Here is a 20,972-nt window from a genome sequence, read left to right on the forward strand (position 1 = left end):
GACGAAAGTCATGCGATAGCGACATGAACATATGCAGATGGCGGTAGTATCGCGTACACAAGATGTAAAAAAGGCAGTGGGCTGGTGGAGCTATCATTTGTCCTGAGGTGATTGATGTGGAGATGAAACTTCCTGGCAGATTAAAACTGTGTACCCGACCGAGACTCGAACTCGGGACCTTTGCCTTTCGCGGGCAAGTGCTCTACCATCTGAGCTACTGAAGCACGACTCACGCCCGGTAGTCACACCTTTACTTCTGCGAGTACCTCGTCTCCTACCTACCAAATTTTACAGAAGATCTCCTGCGAAACTTGCAGAACTAACACTCCTGAAAGAAAGGATACTGCGGAGACATGGCTTAGCCACAGCCTGGGGGATGTTTCCAGAATGAGATTTTCACATTTTACATCTATTCAAGTAGCTCATTGGAAACTCAGCAGGCTTCGAGCAGATGGTAGTGCAGCGCAGTCCCGTCGAAGCCTGGACCGAAGGCCGGCCATAGTGGCCGAGCGGTTCTAGGCGCTACAGTCTTGAACCGCGCGACCGCTACGGTCGCAGGTTCGAAACCTACCTCGGACATGGATGTGTGTGATGCCCTTAGGTTAGTTAGGTTTAAGTAGTTCTACGTTCTAGGGGACTGATGAGCTAAGATGTTAAGTCCCATGGTTCTCAGAGCGATTTGAACCAACCTGGACCCAAGTCGCCAATAAGGCGCTGTGCAAGCTGGTGGTGGCTCCATAATAGTGTGAGCTGTCATTACATGGAATGGACTGGGTCCCTGGTCCAACTGAATCGATAATTGACTTCAAATGGCTATATTTGGCTCCTTGGAGACCATATGCAGCCACTTTAAATTCCCAGACAACAACGGACTTTTTCTATGTGACACTGCACCACTTGACTGGCTCACAATTGTTCGTGCTTGGTTTGAAGAACATACTGGAGATATCCAACGAATAGCGAATGATTAACCCACCCATCGGGTACATTGTCCGCGGCTCGTGGTCTTGCGATGACTGGGTGTTGTGTGTCTTTCATCATTGCATCCTCATTCACTCGCAAGTCGCCGTAGTGACGTTAAAGAGCTTGGCGGCCGAACCGACCCGCGAGGGTTCTCCCGGCCACCAACGGCATACGCTCATTATTATTATTATCGGGTACATTTACGCGACATTATCGAGAGGCACAAAATCCTGTACCAGCAACACTTTCGTAGTTACAGACGTCTATTGAGGCAGCATGGCGCAATATTTCTGCAGGGGACGTGCAACGAGTTCTTGAGTCAATCTGACGCCGGGAAAAAGGAGGTCCGTTACAATGTTTGGAGGTATGTTGTGGCTTTTCTCACTTTAGTTTATACTGCACTGTAATGCACTGGCACGTAGGGCGTGACGTTCCATCCCAGCCCGGCTGCGGCCCGCTAGCCGTTGCGCCATCAAACGGCTCGTTAAACAGGCGGGAGAGTAATCAGCGCGCAGACGGCGCGTTACGACAGCCGCCCTCTTCGGAGCACAGTGACCGGTCGTGGCAATCCGGAGCCGGGTTAAAGGTTTTACGGCCGCCGCGGCGACCTATCGACCTGACCTCTGTTGCTGCGGCTCGGCTCGACTCGCAGCCGGTGCCACCGGCGCCGCCGGTCCCTTCTGGGCGGACACGTCACTCCACGGCGGCCACCTCACTGTGCAGCCGAGACTTCCAGCAAGGCGCACTAACGGCGCCCCTCGACCCCTAACTTGCGCTCAGCTCCGCACTGCGCGTCAGCATGCCGCCTCCAGGATTCGGGCAGGTGCGCCGGCCGCGGACCGAGGGTCAGTGTGTCGGCTAGCCTGGGTGCGGTTTTTAGGCGGTTTCCCACATCCCACTAGGTGAATACTGGGCTGGTACCCAACACGATTCGCAAAAATTTCGAAAAGGTTCGCACTCGTATGAAAGAGTAACACTTGGAGACAGACGGAAGCTTGTAAGATCACTTCGTTATCCATCCGCCTGTCCGTCTGTCTGTTAAACACAGTTTTTCTCAGTATGAGGCAAACGTATCACGTTGAAATTTATGTCACGTATTAACGTCTGACATCCCTCGGTGGTGTAAAAAATTGAACCTTCTAAATCAATGTAATCAGAAGATATGGCAATTTATGTTACATATTCCGATACCCGCAAATTCATTCAGAAAAAAGTATACGGTACTTTCCGTTGGCCTAGAGGCATGCAATCCGGCAAGAAGCAAGGTTTCACAGTACAGCTGAAGGATGAAATTCCGAAAATTCTTGATTTATTATTATAACAGACGAAAATGATTTTTTCGCTGTTTGTTATCTGACTGACTGTCCATCTGTCTGTTAAGACCACTTTTTTCTCAGGAACGGATAGGCGTTTCACGGTGAAATTTATGTCGCATACTAACGCGTATGGTCCTTTGGCCAGCCTGGAACCCCGCGACCGCTACAGTCGCAGGTTCGAATCCTGCCTCGGGCATGGATGTGTGTGATGTCCTTAGGTTAGTTAGGTTTCAGTAGTTCTAAGTTTTAGTGGCCTGATGACCTCAGAACTTAAGTTCCGTAGTGCTCAGAGCCATTTGAACCATGGTCCCTTGGCGGTGTCGGGAATTTAACTTTCTAAGTAAATGCACACACACAAAAAAAATTGCTCTGAACACTATGGGACTTAACATCTGAGGTCATCAGTCCCCTAGAACTTAGAACTACTTAAACCTAACTAACGTAAGGACATAGCACACATCCATGCCCGAGGCAGGATTGGAACGCATGACCGTTGCGGTCGCTCGGTTCCAGACAGCAGTGCCTAGAACCGCACGACTACTCAGGCCGGTGCACGCAAAAGACACGGCTATTTATGTCATAGGCTATATTTCGATAATCTCTAACTCAATTATCGAAACCTGCATGGTATTTCTCGATATCCTAGAATGAAGTAGTTTGCGAAGTAGCAAGATCTGATAGTACTAGATGGGAAAAAAGTCCGAGAATTGTTGGTCTGTAATTATACCACACGACAAAATATTTTTTGTCTGTCAAAACCTAATTTTCTCAGGGAAGGATAAACATTTAGCTTCTCTGTATCGATATCGATAACAGGCAAAAATCGTCGATTAATGAACTAGTGTGCCTATATGCAATACGAAGTTCGCACGAACCCTCGGTGTGTGAGTCCTAATCCCACTCATCCGGGTTTTATGTATTTCTTCCAGCTGTAGCTGTGGCCATTACTGTTCTTTTCACATTGTGGCGTGAAGCGTTTAGACACTAATTTTTTGAAGGAACACCGGCAACTGACCACGCGCGAGCACACATTACGACCAGTACCCGTTTGTTTTTGTGCAATCAATACTTTCTTCCTCAGTGAGGACTTAACATGAGGGATTATGCCGCAAAACATATTAGTGGAGGCGTGCAAAATATGATAAAACGTTGGTTTGTTTCCGAAACTAGAAAGCAGCAGTCAGAAAACTATTGTAGTTCACATGTCAAAGTTATGTGAATTCTTTGATTACATACGTAAGCAGGAATAGATATGTTGTAAATAGTGTTCAGGGGTGTGATGCCGGATGACAATATTTCTTCGGACCAACTGTCCGACTTCATCAGGTGGTTGAACCTCTTTGCGCAGGCGCGGAAACCACGCATGCGCAAAAATTTGCAGATAGATGGCGCCAGACTCAAACGCCCTCTGCCGGGAAACGCAGAGAGGCCGTTCTGGCCGTGCGCTGACGCTGTGTTTACTAACATACTGCCAAAGTTATGACGGGTCTATTTTCGAAATCTCTTTGCTTTCTCGTGACTTAACAGCAGCCAATGCAGGGTTCCAGGCTGTACCCAATTGAAATCCCGCAACCCTGTTGATAAGGTTATCAGCTGTTCGGATATGTATTGCCTCCTTAATGACGCAATCCCAGAAAGAGGATGCTGGGGATAAAACTTCCGTCTTTTCGTAAATCATTTGAACTGCACTACAAGATATGAGAAGAGACCAAGACATCGTCATCTTACCTGCTGACAAAGGAAACGCTACTGTTCTCCTCTCACGCACAGACTATAACAGCAAGATGCACAAACTTCTCGACGATCGTGCATACAGTAAATTAAAAAATGATCCGACGGGTAGGATGCAGAGGAAGACTTTGGAACTCATCAGGAAGAGCTCGATCCCAGCGCAAGTGGCCAAGGATTTACGTCAACAAGCTGCAGTTCCTCCTAGACTCTATGGTCTACCCAAGATCCATAAGAATAGGGTCACTCTGCGCCCTGTCATGAGCATCATTCGAGCACCTACTTATTTTGTTGCCAAATATCTGACGCCACTATTGGGACCTCTCGTAGGCAAGTGCGACCATCATATTCGCAACTCTGAGGATTTCATAGGTCGCTTGAAAACTCATAGACTGCAATCATCGGACCTCTTAGTAAGTTTCGATGTTGTGTCTCTATTTACAAAGGTGCCCTTGCAGGACTCTTTAGACCTCATTAGTAACAAGTTTGAGGAGGACATAGTGGAACTATTTAAACATGTGCTTACTTCAACATATTTCTTATTTCAAGACCAATATATTGAACAAGTGGACGGTGTCGCCATGGGGAGCCCTCTTTCTCCTGTGGTGGCCAATTATTTTATGGAGGACTTTGAAGAAAAAGTACTACAGACGCTCTCAAACCCTCTTGTTTTCTGCGGAATGTCGACGATACGTTTCTGGTGTGGCCACACGGACTGGATACTCTACGTTTCTTCAACATTTAAATTCGCTCCATCCGAATATTAACTTCATTATGGAAGTGGAAAAATTTGACACTCTACCTTTTCTTGATGTTTTGGTACGAAGGAAAGCAGATGGCACCTTGGGACACAGCGTATGCCGCAAGCCAAAGCATACAGATCTACATTTGCAGGCCACAAGCTGCCATCATTCAGCACAATGTGATAGTGTATTACGTACGCTAGTTCATAGAGCACGTGTGGTGTCTGACTCTGAAAGCCTGCCGAGTGAGATGCAACATTTGAAGACAGTCTTCCGTCAAAACGGTTATTCTGAGCGACAGATACGTAATGCATTCAGGCCCAAGCGAGTTCAATTTATGGAGCAGAATGAAGATACGAAGACACCCACCACCTTGGCCTTCTTGCCATACTTTGGTGCCATGTCGCCAAGGATCGGAAGAGTCCTCGAAAGATATGACACCAAGTGTGTTTTCCGACCATTTGCGAACCTGTTAGGTTCGGTTAAGGATGGACTCGGTCTGAGGAAACGTGGTGTGTACAAGATTATTTGTCAGTGTCGGGCAGCATATATAGGTCAGACATGTCGCACAATAAAAGAACGATGCGATGAACATCAGCGTCATACACGCCTACGCCAACCGGAGAAGTCTGCAATTGCAGAACACTGAACACAGGACAACACATGATTTACGAAAAGACTGAAGTTTTATCCCCAGCATCCTCTTTCTGGGATTGCGTCATTAAGGAGGCAATACATATCCGAACAGTTGATAACCTTATCAACAGGGTTGCGGGTTTTCAATTGAGTACAGCCTGGAACCCTGCATTGGCTGCTGTTAAATCAGCACGAGAAAGCAAAGAGCTTTCGATAATAGACCCGTCATAACTTTGGCAGCATGTTAGTAAACACAGTGTCAGCGCACGCCCAGAACGGCCACTTTGCGTTTCCCGGCAGAGGACGTTTGAGTCTGGCGGCATCTATCTGCAAATTCTTGCGCATGCGTGATTCCCGCGCCTGCGCAATCTTCACGCGCTTGCTCTCTATACAGCGGCGTCGACATGCGGATCTTGTCAGTCGTACCTAGCCACCAGCGATGTCTAACCACTTGATGAAGTCGGACAGTTGCTCCGAAGAAATATTGTGGGACTTGCACAACGTCATCCGGCCGCACGACCGTGAAGGTTATTTACAACATATCCGCCGGGAAAGCCTGAAGAGTCACATCAGGAATACAAATGTGTTTTCGTGACGTACACTTTCAGTAAATTGAAGAGACTAAGGTGGTGAATTAGGAGGTAGGAGGAGAAAGCAGAATGCACAAGAAGTGTTTGTTGTGTGATTACGACTGGAAAACCAGTCAGTGATCACTGAAGGGCCCTTACATTCGTATCACGAATCACCTACGCAGTCCACTGATCCAGATAACTTTTCAGCTTCGTATTAGGTACGGTTCTGTCTTGCTGCTACAGCGTCGGAGGAAACCGCAACAACGGTGGGTCGGCCTGTTTTACCGCCGGCGGCGCTGCTGTGGGCTGCGCACGGTGTGTGCGGACAGCAGCCAGCAGTGCCCCAGCAGAGGTGCTGACAGCAAGGCCTGCAGCGCGTCCGTCGTGCTGGGCGCCGGAAATGTTCGGCGCGCCCAGTGAAGGCCTCCTCACCATCAGAGGCAGGTTTTAACACAGTAGTTCTGCAGGCTGTCCGGACTTCTGCCATCCTCTTCACCTCTGCACAATTTCCTCTTCCCTTTATGTCGTCTATCATCTTGTACCTCCCCTTCATCTTAGTCCTTCCAACGCAGCTGCTAGCAACCACTCCCTTCTCAATGAATGTCCCAACCAGTTCTTTTTCCTTTCTCTTACAACCTTCAGCAGACATCTTCTCTCACCAACCCTTTCCAATACTCTTTTATTACTCACCCTTTCCAGCCATCTTATTCTCTCCGTTCTCCTCCACATCCACATCTCAAATACTTCTAACCGTTTTTAATCCCCTCACCTCAGCGTCCATGTTTCTGCCTTCCTTAGTCCTTTATCTAATTTGCCACATAAGAATCTGTTGAATGCCTCCTTTGTTATGGCAATTCCAGTTTTCACCTCCTGGTGACATCTCAAGTCTTCACTTATTGTGCTTCCAAGATATTTAAATGCACTTACTTGACTAATGGCAGATTGTCATATTTTAATATTGGACAGTCTGCGACTTGTACTAATGACCATACTCTGAATGATCTGAATGAAGCTTGTGTGGAATATGGGATGCAAATAAACACAGCAAAAGCAAAGAGCTGTGTTTATTTGCATACCATATTCCACACAAGCTTCATTCAGATCTTTCAAAAATGGTTCAAATGGCTCTGAGCACTATGGGACTTAACATCTGAGGTCATCAGTCCTCTAGAACATAGAACTACTTAAACCTAACCAACCTAAGGACATCACACACATCCATGCCCGAGGCAGGATTCGAACCTGCGACCGTAGCAGTAGCGCGGTTCCGGACTGAAGCGCCTAGAAACGCTCGGCCACCGCGGCCGGCTTCAGATCTTTCACCACGTTATTCACTGCCCGCTCATATTCTGCCACTAACACCATGTCATCAGCAAATGTTATACATTCCATTCTCTTTACACAAATACATATTCCTCTTTTCCCATCGAAGCTTTTCGCAATAATCTGTTCAAGGTATACGTTAAACAACAGGAGAGAAAGGCAACAATCTTGTCTAACACCTCGTCCAATGCTGCTTCTTTCTGACATGTCATTTCCAATCCTTAGCCTTACTTTCTGGTGTAAATATAGATTCTGTATCAGTCGTCTCTCTCCCCAATCTACTCATCTCCTCTTCAAAATATCCATCAGCTTGTTTCACCGAACTCTGTCAAAAGCATTTTGTAACTATTTTCTTTTTCTGTCGCCCTACTGAATTTGTCGATTACGTATTCAGGTTAAGTGCGAGGAGCAATACTGCAGCCTTAACACACCAATATCCTCCCGCTCTCGACTTCTGACACGCGCTGCAATGCGTTTCAGCTTCTTACACAGAACATAACAGGAGCTTATCAACTAACGTTGAAACGTGACTTCCGAATGAGAAACCTACTGCGTAATCTTTCTTATAAACGGCACTTTGCTAAATGGGGACAAAATGCACGAAGCGTTCGCTGAGAGGAAAGAGAGCAGAAAAGATCGTGCTCTCCCGTGGCCGGAAATGCGTTCCAGGGGAGTCACACGACTCGAAGGTGGAGACTTCGATAACTGTGTAGGTCGTTCCTGGTTATAAGTGAAACTTAAACGCGCAAGAACATGCAGCAAAAGCGCTAAGAAGTGTCCCGTCAGCTATCGCAGGGTGGTAAGCGCACTGTGGCGACGTGTGAGTTACAGCGACACACGGTCACAATAGCATTCTGAGGGGGGCTACTTGTACTCGGCAAAACCTGACTCGTGCAGCGGCGAACAGGCCGGTGTGAGCGCACCAGGTCAACAATCGTGTTAACGAGTTACGTCAATACGTGCGGTATTTTAGTGCAACAAAGTAGTCTCGGAGCCGTATAAACGGCAGCTTAATTCCAAGTGCAGCGAGACGGGAGCCGCGGTGGACAACGAGACGGACGGGCACCACCGGCTGTCCAGCTACAGCCAGCGGTTCGAGGCCGGATCGGGCCAGCCGCCTCCGGCACCACCACTGCCCCGCGTCGTCAAACACGAGGTATGCAACTGAAACCCAGTAAAATATTCCTCTCGACATCCCTCTGTCGCGGGGCCTAATGGCGCGCCACTCCACCGCGCACCTATAGAACGGCGGCAGAAATGGGCGCCATCCCTACAATCGAAACCACACGTGTTCTGTGTGTAACAGTGTTTTAGCTCCGTATTCGAGGGGGCACTGAGGTGGAGCGTAAGACCATCGTCTAGCAGCCACATTACGCTCCGTCCCCCTACAGGCACGTTAGCCGGCCGAGGTGGCCGAGTGGTTCTAGGCGCTACAGTCTGGGACCGCGCGACCGCTACTGTCGCAGGTTAAAGTGGCGCATATCGGACGGTAGTGCGACCTATTCTTCAGTACATATCCAGTGTATGGGGTCTGCAAGTGTTCGGGACCTCAAATGGAAACCCATAGACGGAAAGCGATGTCTGCCGCGCGGAATTAGCCGAGCGGTCTCAGGCGCTGCAGTCATGGACTGTGCGGCTGGTCCAGGCGGAGGATCGCGTCCTCCTTCGGGCATGGGTGTGTGTGTGTTTGCCCTTAGGATAATTTAGGTTAAGCAGTGTGTAAGCTTTAGGGACTGATGTCCTTAGCAGTTAAGTCCCATAAGATTTCACACACATCTGAACATTTTTGAAAGCGACGTCTTTTCGAGAAGCACTACTGAGAAAATTCAGAAAAGCGCCATTTGAAGTTGACTGCGCAACGATTCTACTGCCGTCAACTTGGATTTGGCGTCATGATTACGAAGATAAGATACAAGAAATTGGGGTTGATAGTGAGGCACATAGACGGTCGTCTTTTTTCCATCGATGTATTCGCAAGTGGAGCAGGAAAGGAAAAGAAAAGGAATGAAGACAGAATTGCTCCTGTGACAGGCTAGAGGAGTCAGGGAGAGAGAACAGGCACTCTACCCAGGGCCAGCCCTGGGGATCGGGTGCTGTGCCGTCACACGCTCAAAAATTCTGAACGACGCACAGGTCGACGTCAGCACCCTGGAGGAGGTGATCGGGAACTCCCGCACCTTGAAGCCCAGCTTCAGGAGGTCTCTTGCGGACTGTGGGGACCGTGTTCTCCTCCAGTTCAGGGTGGCCGAAGAATATGCTCTGGACGCCGGGACGGAGATCGAGATTGACACGCCCACGCCTGACGGACGGCGTGTTACGCTTCGCCGCCTTCTGCTGGCGGCACCAGCCCAGCCTGAGGTGGACTCCGGCTATCTGGGCGCCGACGACGCGGGCCTGGCCGTCTCTGACCGCGACGATGCCAGGCTTGCCGAGTCCTTCCAGTGTTCGAAGCTGAGGCTCCACCGAGACGTCGAAGACCCTTTGCACGAGTCCACGCGCGAGGTACTTCACGACGGCGTCGTGACGTTTCACGCGGGACCCGTGCGTTCGTCCGCAAGCCTGGATGACGTGGTTGGCGGTCTCTACCGCCCTGCAGCCCGCGCGGCAACGGTTGTGTGTAGATGTTTTTGCAGATGTGCGACGAACCGGGCAAAAAAACCTGTAGGTACCAGGTAAGTCCTGCACGGGTTGTAAAGCGATACGGTTAGCGGTGGGGCGGTTGCGCTGGTGGTGGAGAGTCTGGCAGACAGCCTCGTGGCGCGCAACCTGCCTGTTGCCGGTACAGCGGTCACTGCCAAACGCCTTCCATCTCCACGTTCAGCTGGGTGCACCTTCGAACAACCCTACCACAACGAAGGTCAAAAATAAATTATGATTGTAGTGTTGCTCACGCTGCTAAATATTGCCTTTTCGGGCAACAACAAAGCTATATTATGAGGCAGGTGTCCTTAGAGCACAGTTAATAAAATCATTTCATGAAATAATGGACAAACTAGGCACTGATCTTTTCGTGTTTCCCACGCTGGTCTCGTTCTGAACTCATGGCTCAGTCGTCGAAAATCTAGGTAGTGATGATTCCAAGCTCGGATGCAAAGAGGCGTAGGTGTTATTCTGCGATATTCAAAAGTTTTATAGATGTGTTTCATAATCTATTCTTAAAGACTAAACTTTTGCAAGTTAAGACAATGGTGATGTAAAAAACTAATCCGAATTTAAGTTACACTTCTTTTTTATTACTTTTGTTGCAACATCACTTCACAATATAAAACAAACTTGAAAATATCTTCCTCACTGTTAAAGTTCACATTTCATAAACTGACTACAATTTGCGTCTTTTCAACATGACGACCAAGACTTGACTCTCTAATAACCGCTTACGCGCCCAAAAATCCGAGTTACAAGTACGCCAAAGATCATAGTGAAAAAGGAAAGAAGACACATAAGAATAATATGATTGCAATATAAACACATCGAATTATCAAAATACCTCTACATCAATGAAATCAAATCTGAATGTTGTCACAGAAATATGTTACCTATTTTACAGAAACACAGTAGAATATTGCTGCTATAGAGAGGTGCCGCAATGGTTACGTAATTCAAGTACCATTGCTAGTACCTTTCTTCTTCCCTATACTCTCAGGGATGCTTTCCTGGCGCGCAGTCCGGAACCGTGCGACTGCTACGGTCGCAGGTTCGAATCCTGCCTCGGGCATGGATGTGTGTGATGTCCTTAGGTTAGTTAGGTTTAAGTAGTTCTAAGTTCTAGGGGACTGATGACCACAGCAGTTGAGTCCCATAGTGCTCAGAGCCATTTGAACCATTTGATAGTTTCCTGCTGCTTGTCCCCATTTAGTAAAACCACCCTCCATACAGAGTGGAGATGGCGTTACTTCTAATTCTCTGCATATCCAAATGTGTAGTACACATTGTAAAAATCCTAGAGTTTCTTGCACGCAGCCTTTGCAGTGTTCTGCATTTTTAAACGGCGTTGCTTAACAGAGTTCAGCAGCCACTGTCTAACTTGACGTTTAATGGTCTCAGTACTTTTTATACATGAAGCTACTCACAAGTGCTCAACTTCGGTTCCGGACTTTGTGACCGCCTGCATAAAATACGCAAACGGGTTTTTATAAGCATTCACTGTGCGTTTCACTTACATTTAACAAGTGACGAAAATCCGACCACTACCAGGTTGTTGTTATTCAATTTCTCGTACTCACCTGTTCAGCCTCGGGGAGCGACTACAGAAGCTCCGAATACGGTGTGAACAGCTTACCTGCAACATCAAATGAGATTAGTTCGAAACAGAGAACTATCACAATCACTATCTATACAATTATATTATTACACTGATGATCATAAACGTTAAATTGTGTACAAGACGCAGAAAAGTACCGACGTACGACTACAATATCGATAAGTGACTATTGGAACAATCAACTCGTACAATGCGCAGGTGCAACAATTTGCAGGGATACGCAATGAAATGATCTCACAGGCTCAGTCCGTGGTAAAGCAGGTCGCAGAGTTCAGTTCATTGGTAGGAAACTTCAAAAAAATCAGACTAGCTACGTGACTGCTTACAAAGCACTCGTCAGACCCATCGTAGAATATTGCTAAGTAAACAGGAATAACACGAATGTATAACATTAAGGGCAGCACGAATGGCTACAGGTACGTTCGACCCATGGTAGACTGTCCCAGAGATTCTGAAGAAACTCACCTGGCACACGCCTGTAGATAGATGCCAATTATTCTTCGAAACCCTACTTACAAAGTTTCAGCAACTAGTATTAAGGGAGTATTCTAGGAATATACTACGGCCGCCTATCTATCGCTCCCGAAGGAAACACGAAGACAGATTTATAGAGTTACACTACGCGCAGTGGCTTGTAAACACTCGTTCTCTCTGCGATCCATATGCGCATGGAAGAGGGTGAAGACATCTGTAACATTTGGTAAAATGGCATGTGCCCTCTGCCACGCACTTTCCAGTGCGTTTAAGAGAACGGATGAAGATACAGACCTAGAACCAGAGGACTGATTATTGAGAAAAATTACTATGGATTGTCTGATTGTCAAAATGAGGAAGACAGACATTTCGATCGCAGCTGTTCCAAAGTGGATGTAACTCAAGAAACTACGCCCAATACAGCAGGTGACAAAGTAGTGTGTGAAAGGCGCAAAATGTTAGTCTACTGTGAAAATGTCACAAGGGACGTGCAGGGGTGTGAAATAGAAGACAAAACAATTGCACATGGATAGGAAAGACCTTTTATTAAAAAGCAGTAAGAAACTAGTAATCTTCACAAAAGTAACAATTAAGGCTTTCAGAGTAGACGCTAAAACTCCATGAAGAGGGCGGCAGCAATGTTGTTTTGGCAGTTGTATGTTTCATCTTGATCGGACGATTTTTTAAAAATTTTAATTAAAGTTTTTCGATTATCGGTTATCAGATCTATCATAAAACCGAAACGAAAGTACATAACGAGTAAGTACACTAGAATTGAGACAGATATTGTTTGCCGTGACCTGCTGAATGTTACACAGAGAGAAATAAAAAATATACCGTACTCGGCACGACTGCGTACTACACATGGACCTTTCTTTCATTGTATGCGGTGTTGGAACTCACGTTTTCTATTTACAGACCATAATTTAATGATATTACTGTTACAAAGATACTTCCCTACATCGACTACAGAAAGTATTGTTGCATGTATTATTAGTTACTAGGAATCTTACAGTTCAAGTAGTGTTATTCGATGCGTCTGATATAGTTCCTTGAAAGTGTGTGAAGCACTCGGAAGTAACGGTCTGACGATGCACTGTGTATGTATTTCAGGGAGGTCGTATTACTATCGTTAAATTTGTGTCTACGTTTTTAATATTCAATGAAGCAGGACAAACAATATTTCAGGACAAAGTCTTCATTGCTCATCATGATAGTTCTGAGCTACGCGTTTCTGACCTTCCGATTTTCGGTTTCTCGTCTGGAACTACCGAGTTTGGATTTCCAGCTTCACAAGTTCACCTAAGAAAAGATGTGCACGCTGCACACACTTATATATCTTTCAATAACAGAAACGAATGCTCCGTTTTGACAAACATTCTCCAAGAGAACGAACGCTATGAAGGACTATAATGGTGAATAAAACAGTGGAAAGTCCAGGATGGAATGTAACAATATTATGAAAAAGATAGTTGCTGCTTAACATCTACCGGAGATGCTGAGCCGCAAATAGGCCCAACAAACAGACTGTCACAAAATGAGCTTTCAGCCAACATGGTCTTGTCGAAAAAAGATAACAAAACACACACACACACACACACACACACACACATACACACACGTGACCACAGACTCAGCTGGGGCGGCTGAGAGAGGTAAGGTAACGAAAAAAGGTGACAAGTAAAAAGACTGGGTGCATTGGTGGAATAGAGCGTTGTCTAGTGGTGGAATGGGAACAGGGAAGGTGCTAGATGGGTAAAGACAATGACTAACGAAGATGGAGGTCAGAAGGATTATAGGATCGAAGGATATATTGCAGGGAGAGTTCCCACCTACGCATTTCAAAAAAGTTGGTGTTGGTGGCAAGTATCCAGAGACACAGGTTGTGAAGCAGTCATTGAAATGAAGAACATCGTGTTGGGCGGCATGCTCAACAACTGGATGGTCCAGTTGTTTCTTGGCCACTGTTTGTCAGTGGCCACTCATACAGACAGAAAGCTTGTTGGTGTTCATGCCCACGTAGCCATCAGCACATCAGTTGTCGCTTACCGTATACATCACATGACTGGTTTCTCAGGTAGTCATACCTCTGATGGGACAGTTGATGTTTGTGATCGGACTGGAGTGGGTGGTGGTTGGTGGATGTATGAGACAGGTGTTGTATCTAGGTCTATTACAGGGGTATGAGCCATGAGGCTAGGGGTTAGGAGTAGGGTTTCTGTAGGGATGGAAAAGGATATTGTGTAGGTTTGGTGGGTGGCGGAAACCACAGTGGGAGCAGTGAGAAGACTAGTGGTTACGACATTTCTCATTCCAGGGCTTGATTAGAGTAAGTCGAAACTCTGGCAGAGAAAGTAATTCTGTTCCTCCAGTCCTGGTTGGTACCAAGTCACGAGGGGATGCTCCTGTGTGGCTGGACAATGGGACTTTAGGAGGTGGCGTGTGACTGCAAACATAAGGCACAGGAGCTCTGTTTTTGTAGAAGGTTGGAAGGGTAATTACGGTCTGGAAGGCGTCAGTGAGACCCTCGGTATATTTCGAGAGGGACCACTCGTCACTGCAGATGCGACAGCCATGTGTTGCTAGACTGTATGGAAGGGACTTCTTGGTACAGAATGTGCAGCAGCTGTTGAAGTGGAGGTATTTCTGGTGGTCTTTAGATCCGATATAGATAGAGGTATTGATTTATCCATGTTTGATGAGGAGGTCAACATCGAGGATGGTGGCCTGTTTGCTTGAGTAGGACCAGGTGAAGTGAATGGGGGAGAAGGTGTTGAGGTTCTGGAGGAATGTGGATAGGGTGTTCTCATCCTCGATCCAGATTACAAAGACGTCATCAATGATTCTGAACCAGGTTTAGGGATTCTGTATGTTTAGGAAGGATTCCGCTACATGATCCATGAGTAGGTTGGCATAGGATGGTACTATGTGGGTGCCCATAGCCATGCCCAACATTTGTTTGTAGGTAATGCCTTCAAAGGAGAAGTAATTGTGGGTGAGGGTATAGTTGGTCATGTCGATTAGGAAGGAGGTTGTTGGGTGGAATCCATCAGGCATTGGGAGAGGTAGTGTTCAATTGCGGTAAGCCCATGGGCATTAGGATGTCAGTATGAAGGGAGGTGGTATCAGCAGTGATGAGCAGGGCACAGTGTGATAAACGAACAGGGAGGAAATAGTTGGCATCTTTTATATAGGAGGTTAGGATGTCAATAATATGCTGAAGGTGTTGGTCTATGGGAGCAGACATTTACTCAGTGGGGGCACAGTAACTGGCCACAATGGGGCGTCCTGAGTGTCTGGGTTTGCAGACAGTAGGAGTGAGGTGAGTGGTACGGATGAGGAGAGAGTTGGACTCTGGGGAGTGGTTCTGGGATGGGCCACAGATTTGAGGAGAAACTGGATCCTGCTGGATTTCTGGAGTGGGATCACTGTGGCAATGTTTGTAGGTGGATGAATCTGACAGCTGGAATGTGGTGAGGCAAGGTTTGAGGCTTAGAAATTTTGGAAAGTTGACAGGTGGTGATTTCAGGGCAGTGGCATTGGATCATGGTTCGATGGAGGAATGAACTGAGTCAGGCAGACTGTAAAATTGGTCCTTGGTTGGGTCTGATTGGTAGGACTGGTGGCGAAAAATGGACGAGGAGAAGGAGAGATCTTTAACAAGTCCTTTATGATTGAATCTGGGAACACAGCAAAAGATGAGGCCTTTGAAAAGGAGTGATATTTCTGCATCGCTAAGACTTTTGGGGGATCCGTTTAGGTTCTTGATTCTGTGGGAGGGTGTTTTGTAGGATGGGGTAAACCGAACATCCACAAAATCTTCATCTATTTCTACATATTCCCTGGTTCCAATCCCTTGCCTCATGGCTCATATCCCTGTAATAGATCTATCTTATACATCCTTCGTCACAACCTACTCCAGTCAGGTCACAAACATTAACTATCCCATTAAAGACAGGGCTACCAGTGAAACCAGTCATGTGATGTACAAGCTAAGCTGCAACCACTACGGAGCATTCGCCCAACATGCCGTTCTTCATTTCAATGATTGCTTCACAGCTTGTGTGATCTGGATACTTCCCACCAACTCCAGCTGTCGTGCAATGCGCAGGTGGGTTCACTGCTGCAATATTTCCTTCGTTCCTGTAAGCCTCCTGACCTCAGTCTTCATTAGTCAGTGTCCTTATCCATCTAGCCCCTTCGCCATTCCCATTGCATGCTACCCCTCCCCCCCCCCCCAGTCTCCTCCTTACCCCCACACGCTGCCTCTCCCGTCATGTGCCTCCCCCCAGGCTTCTCCTTACCCCCACACGCTGCCTCTCCCGTCATGTGCCTCCCCCCAGGCTTCTCCTTACCCCCATACGCTGCCTCTACCGTCATGTGCCTTTCCCCCCCACCCCCCCCCAGTCTCCTCCTTACCCCCACACGCTGCCTCTCCCGTCATGTGCCTCCCCCCAGGCTTCTCCTTACCCCCATATGCTGCCTCTACCGTCATGTGCCTTTCCCCCCCACCCCCACCCCCCCAGTCTCCTCCTTACCCCCATACGCTGCCTCTCCCGTCATGTGCTGCTGCTCATAATCTGGCTTCAGTTGCCAGAGACTATGATCATGTGTGTGTGTAAGTTGTGTTTGCGAGAGTGTGAGCGTGTCTTTTTTCGATAAACACCTTGTTGGCATGAAGCTCATTTTGTGACAGCCTGTTGTGCCTACCTACGACACAGCATTTTCGCTATATGGTGAGTAGCAACTATCATTTTCATAATATTAATACTTCTGAATACTATTTCACTGACTGGTATGTGATAATGGACGGATCCTGCAAGTCGAAATTCGGATCGTAATAGCCACCAACACATGGACCACTACCCACAAGACATTCATCACATGTACGAAAAGTGTGGAATCCGCAAGTAACCCAACTAAACTGCTTTCAATATTTAAACCGAGCGTGCATGTACTGATCTTAGTTCATTCTACCAACTAAACTATTTCTAACTCAATTTCGATCTGAGAAAATAGTAATTATAATGTGATGTTGTAGCTGTTGAATATTTCATGAATGTGGTAGCCGAGCGGTTCTAGGCGCTTCAGTCCGGAACCGCGCGACCGCTACTGTCGCAGGTTCGAATCCTGCCTCGGGCATGGATGTGTGTGATGTCCTTAGGTTAGTTAGGTTTAAATAGTTCTAAGTTCTAGGGGTCTGATTACCTCAGATGTTAAGTCTCATAGTCTTCAGAGCCATTTGAATGTGAAATGAACATATTCTTCTTTTTAACACAGTTAAGCATGAACAATGGTATTTTACAAAGTTCTTGAGGATGTAAGGATTTATATGTACCCTACCAAGGTAGGCGAAATCGAAAACAGTATCGTAACATTCAAAAATTTTTAGATACTATTTATTACCTCAGTTTAACGCAGTTCAGTTTTGAGGAATATTCCAGGAGTTGAATCACATTACATCATGATGGACGTACAAAGCAGAGCCATAGTGAATATAACCACCTTATTACAAAGATGTATTTCAGTAAGATTATAGATTTACTATCGGTGGGTTTCCTATTCACGAACTATGGTATTCAGCTTATGTATTAGAATAGTAACAACAACTTAGAATCATGGACAACAGTCATTTTACGGAATCTTTCTTGGGACGACTGTTTTCATCTTGGTCATTAGTGAAGGGGTAAATATACACATCACAGACGCTAACAGGGACTATGTTGACTTCATTTGCATGTCCAGCGACCAGTATTGGCAATAACTAACTCACTAATCCGTGACGATGATGGTCATGTGCACTAGGGAATAACATGAGCGACTGATGCGCATTGCCGGCCAGAGTGGCCGAGCGGTTCTAGGCGCTACAGTCTGGAACCGCGCGACCGCTACGGTCGCAGGTTCGAATCCTGCCTCGGGCATGGATGTGTGTGATGTCCTTAGGTTTAAGTAGTTCTACGTTCTAGGGGACTGATAACCTCAGAAGTTAACTCAAACAGTGCTCAGAGACATTTTTGATGCGCATTTTTCACATTTCACAAGCAGACTGCCCGGCGATCAGGATTTTGTGATTTTTTCTACGTTTGGTGCATGAAGTTTAGAACTCAAGTATCAATTAAGGAAAGCAATTCGATGCATCTCTCAAAAATTCTCTAAAAACTCGATTTTGAAGACATTGAAGATTTCTGAGAAACTGCAATTCATTAGCGGTAAGGTGATTTTCATGATGAGTGGCGTTGGAGGATAACTGGGCGATCAATGGGTCAGTGGTTCGAATCTCGCTAGTCTTCTTTTTTTTTCGTCCAGTTCGAATATTTACATCATTTAAATATAAAATTCATGAAATAAAGACACATCTAATGATAATTTTTATGAAAAATACATACCATATTGTTTCTAATTTCCCACTGCACGCAAAATTCCTCTTCTCATTAGACACATAAATTCTTAGATATCGACATTTTAATGCGTAAGTTAATTAACATGCTAAAAATTTGTAATGTATTTGTTCAAATTTAAACAATCCTTCACAAAACATCGATAATTAAGATTTTATACTTGCAATGTGTGCAATATGCAATTAGAAAAAAGAAGACGTGCATTTTTCATAAAAACATGGTTAGATATGTGTTAAGTACAATATACTGTACTTGATGAAGTTTAAACTCAAACTATGTACGAATTCGAATTGAACAAAAGAATAAAACGAAAACAAGACGACCGTAGCAAGATTCGAACCAGCGGGCCATTGATTACATCTGCACGGGCGCAGACAGTCACGTGCCGTCGTCAACTGGTTGTGGTGCTTTCGGTGACGCACCGGCTACGCACACAAGGCAACACCCAGCTCTGTGCACATTTTCGACACAGCAGGCGCCAGACAGATTTTGCAGAAACTGCCTACAAGCAAGATTCTTCGTTTTGTTAAAATAAATAAATACAAATTTATGTAAATATTTAATAACATTCAAGAAGATCCCTTTACTCGAAAAAACAGCGGTAATATAATTGTATTAACACTGTAGTACACTGCGAAATAAATAATTAAACAAAAGTATATTGTGTCATCTAATACGAGATCTACGCATTCCTCATGTGGAACCTGTTACTGCGAACTTTTAAGTAGTTTCCATGAAGGCTAGTTTATCTGTCTGAAAACCCTCGAGTAGATGCAGGGCTCGATTCTCGTAAAGGTCACAGCGTGTTCGTGATTCAGGGTCATATTACAAATACGTTTCACTTCCCACAACTCTGTTGGGTGGGAGCGAATATCAGAGACGACTACAGCTGCAGAATTTCTTTTTATCTGCAGCATGCATGCTACTTTCACTGTAGATTATCCATGTCACATTAATTCACCCTCCACCTCTCCTAGCCAACCCAACTTTCATACGGCTCGTGTATGAATACTTCAGTATAATCACGATAAAATGAACTGCATATCGACTGTGTCTTTGAGGACGCAACACGCTGTGCCACTACTGAAAGCTACGCGGCAGAAGAAGCCACGTTCAGGCCTGTCTTGGCGCGCCGTCCTGTCGGGGATGGGGCATCCCTACAGGGTATCAGAGGAACGGCACGAAGACAGCCCTAATGTGTGAGACAATGCACTTTTCAATGGTTTCAAGAGTATACATGACGATGCAGACATAGAATCAGACGAGGCACTGGACACCAGGAACAAAGTATTCCGAATTGCTGACTGTCAGAATGGACGATAACGGTAGACTCTCTTCGATTCCATTAATTCCAGATACAACACTTCAGAATGGCTGTTACAATGAGAAGCTATGTCTAACATAAAAATTTCACAAAGTATTTTGTGGAAATCGTACACATATCCTAAATACACTTCATAATGTATTATCTTTTCGTTCATATCAGAATGTCTTTATTGTTCACTTCGACTACCGACACAATAATAAAAATAATTAATAGTAATTAAATAACTTGTTTACTACTGCTAAGTACATCGTTATAGGGCCACTTCAAAGAAACTACATCTCAGAGAAATATATCATTTGAAAATATGAGATATGCGTATGTCATACAATCGATTTCAGAGCCGTAATATTGATGTTCATCATCTTTAACAAGATCATAATTTACGCGATTTAAAAGCGAAATATGCACTCACCAGTGTCAATGTTTCACTTACCCCTAAGTTTCTCAATAGAGGCCTGCCGACTGCGCTACCTATAGGTGTTAATGTGGGTTATTCTGTTCGTTTCGGCCGTTACTGAATACCTTTGGCAAACGGTCAGCCGATCTAACTGTTATTCAGTGTAAGTTCTTTCCCTCACTCAACTTCCCCGGATTCACAAACTAATTGCATTGGTTGACAGGGGTCAGGTCATCGATGGAGGCTGGCTCCCAAGCAAGTACAATTCCCTGCGCTTTAGAAGATCTCACATCTCATAGTACTACACTACTGGCCATTAAAATTGCTACACCACCAAGATGACGTGTTACAGACGCGAAATTTAACCGACACGAAGAAGATGCTGTGATATGCAAATGATCAGCTTTTCAGAGCATTCACACAAGGTTGGCACCCGTGGCGACACCTATAACGTGCTGAGGTGAGGAAAGCATCCAACCGATTTCTCATACACAAACAGCACTTGACCGGCGTTGCCTGGTGAAAAGTTGATGTGATGCCTCGTGTAAGGAGGAGAAATGCGTGCCATCAGGTTTCCGACTTTGACAAAGGTCGGATTGTAGCCCATCGCGATTGCGGTTTATCGTAACGCGACATTGCTGCTCGCGTTGGTCGAGATCCAATGACTGTTAGCAGAATATGGAATCGGTGGGTTCAGGAGGGTGATACGGAACTGTAGTATTTGTTGAAGCTGCATGGGAAGCTGTACCTGTACACGCCATCCAAGCTTTGTTTGACTCAATGCGCAGGCGTATCAAGGCCGTTATTACGGCCAGAGGTGGTTGTTCTGTGTAC

At 45.9% G+C, this 20,972-nt stretch overlaps 1 protein-coding gene and 1 pseudogene across 3 annotated transcripts in view; both read right to left on the minus strand.

The window, feature by feature from the left end:
- Nucleotides 1-20,972, minus strand: part of LOC126284041 (bifunctional heparan sulfate N-deacetylase/N-sulfotransferase) — a 1,095,215-nt gene that overhangs the window by 639,325 nt on the left and 434,918 nt on the right. For 2 of the 3 annotated variants that reach the window (XM_049982613.1, XM_049982616.1), the window contains exon 3: nt 11,505-11,560. The exons of the other annotated variant lie outside the window; for it this stretch is intronic. The gene's annotated coding sequence lies outside the window, so the exon portion shown is untranslated. The remainder of the gene's footprint in view (nt 1-11,504; nt 11,561-20,972) is intronic. 3 annotated transcript variants of the gene reach the window in all.
- LOC126285030 (ankyrin repeat and MYND domain-containing protein 2-like) overlaps nt 9,391-20,972 on the minus strand; it is a 90,969-nt pseudogene continuing 79,387 nt past the window's right edge.

The sequence above is a fragment of the Schistocerca gregaria genome, chromosome 8 (assembly GCF_023897955.1).
Source record: "Schistocerca gregaria isolate iqSchGreg1 chromosome 8, iqSchGreg1.2, whole genome shotgun sequence".
In the NCBI taxonomy this organism is placed as follows: Eukaryota; Metazoa; Arthropoda; class Insecta; order Orthoptera; family Acrididae; genus Schistocerca; species Schistocerca gregaria.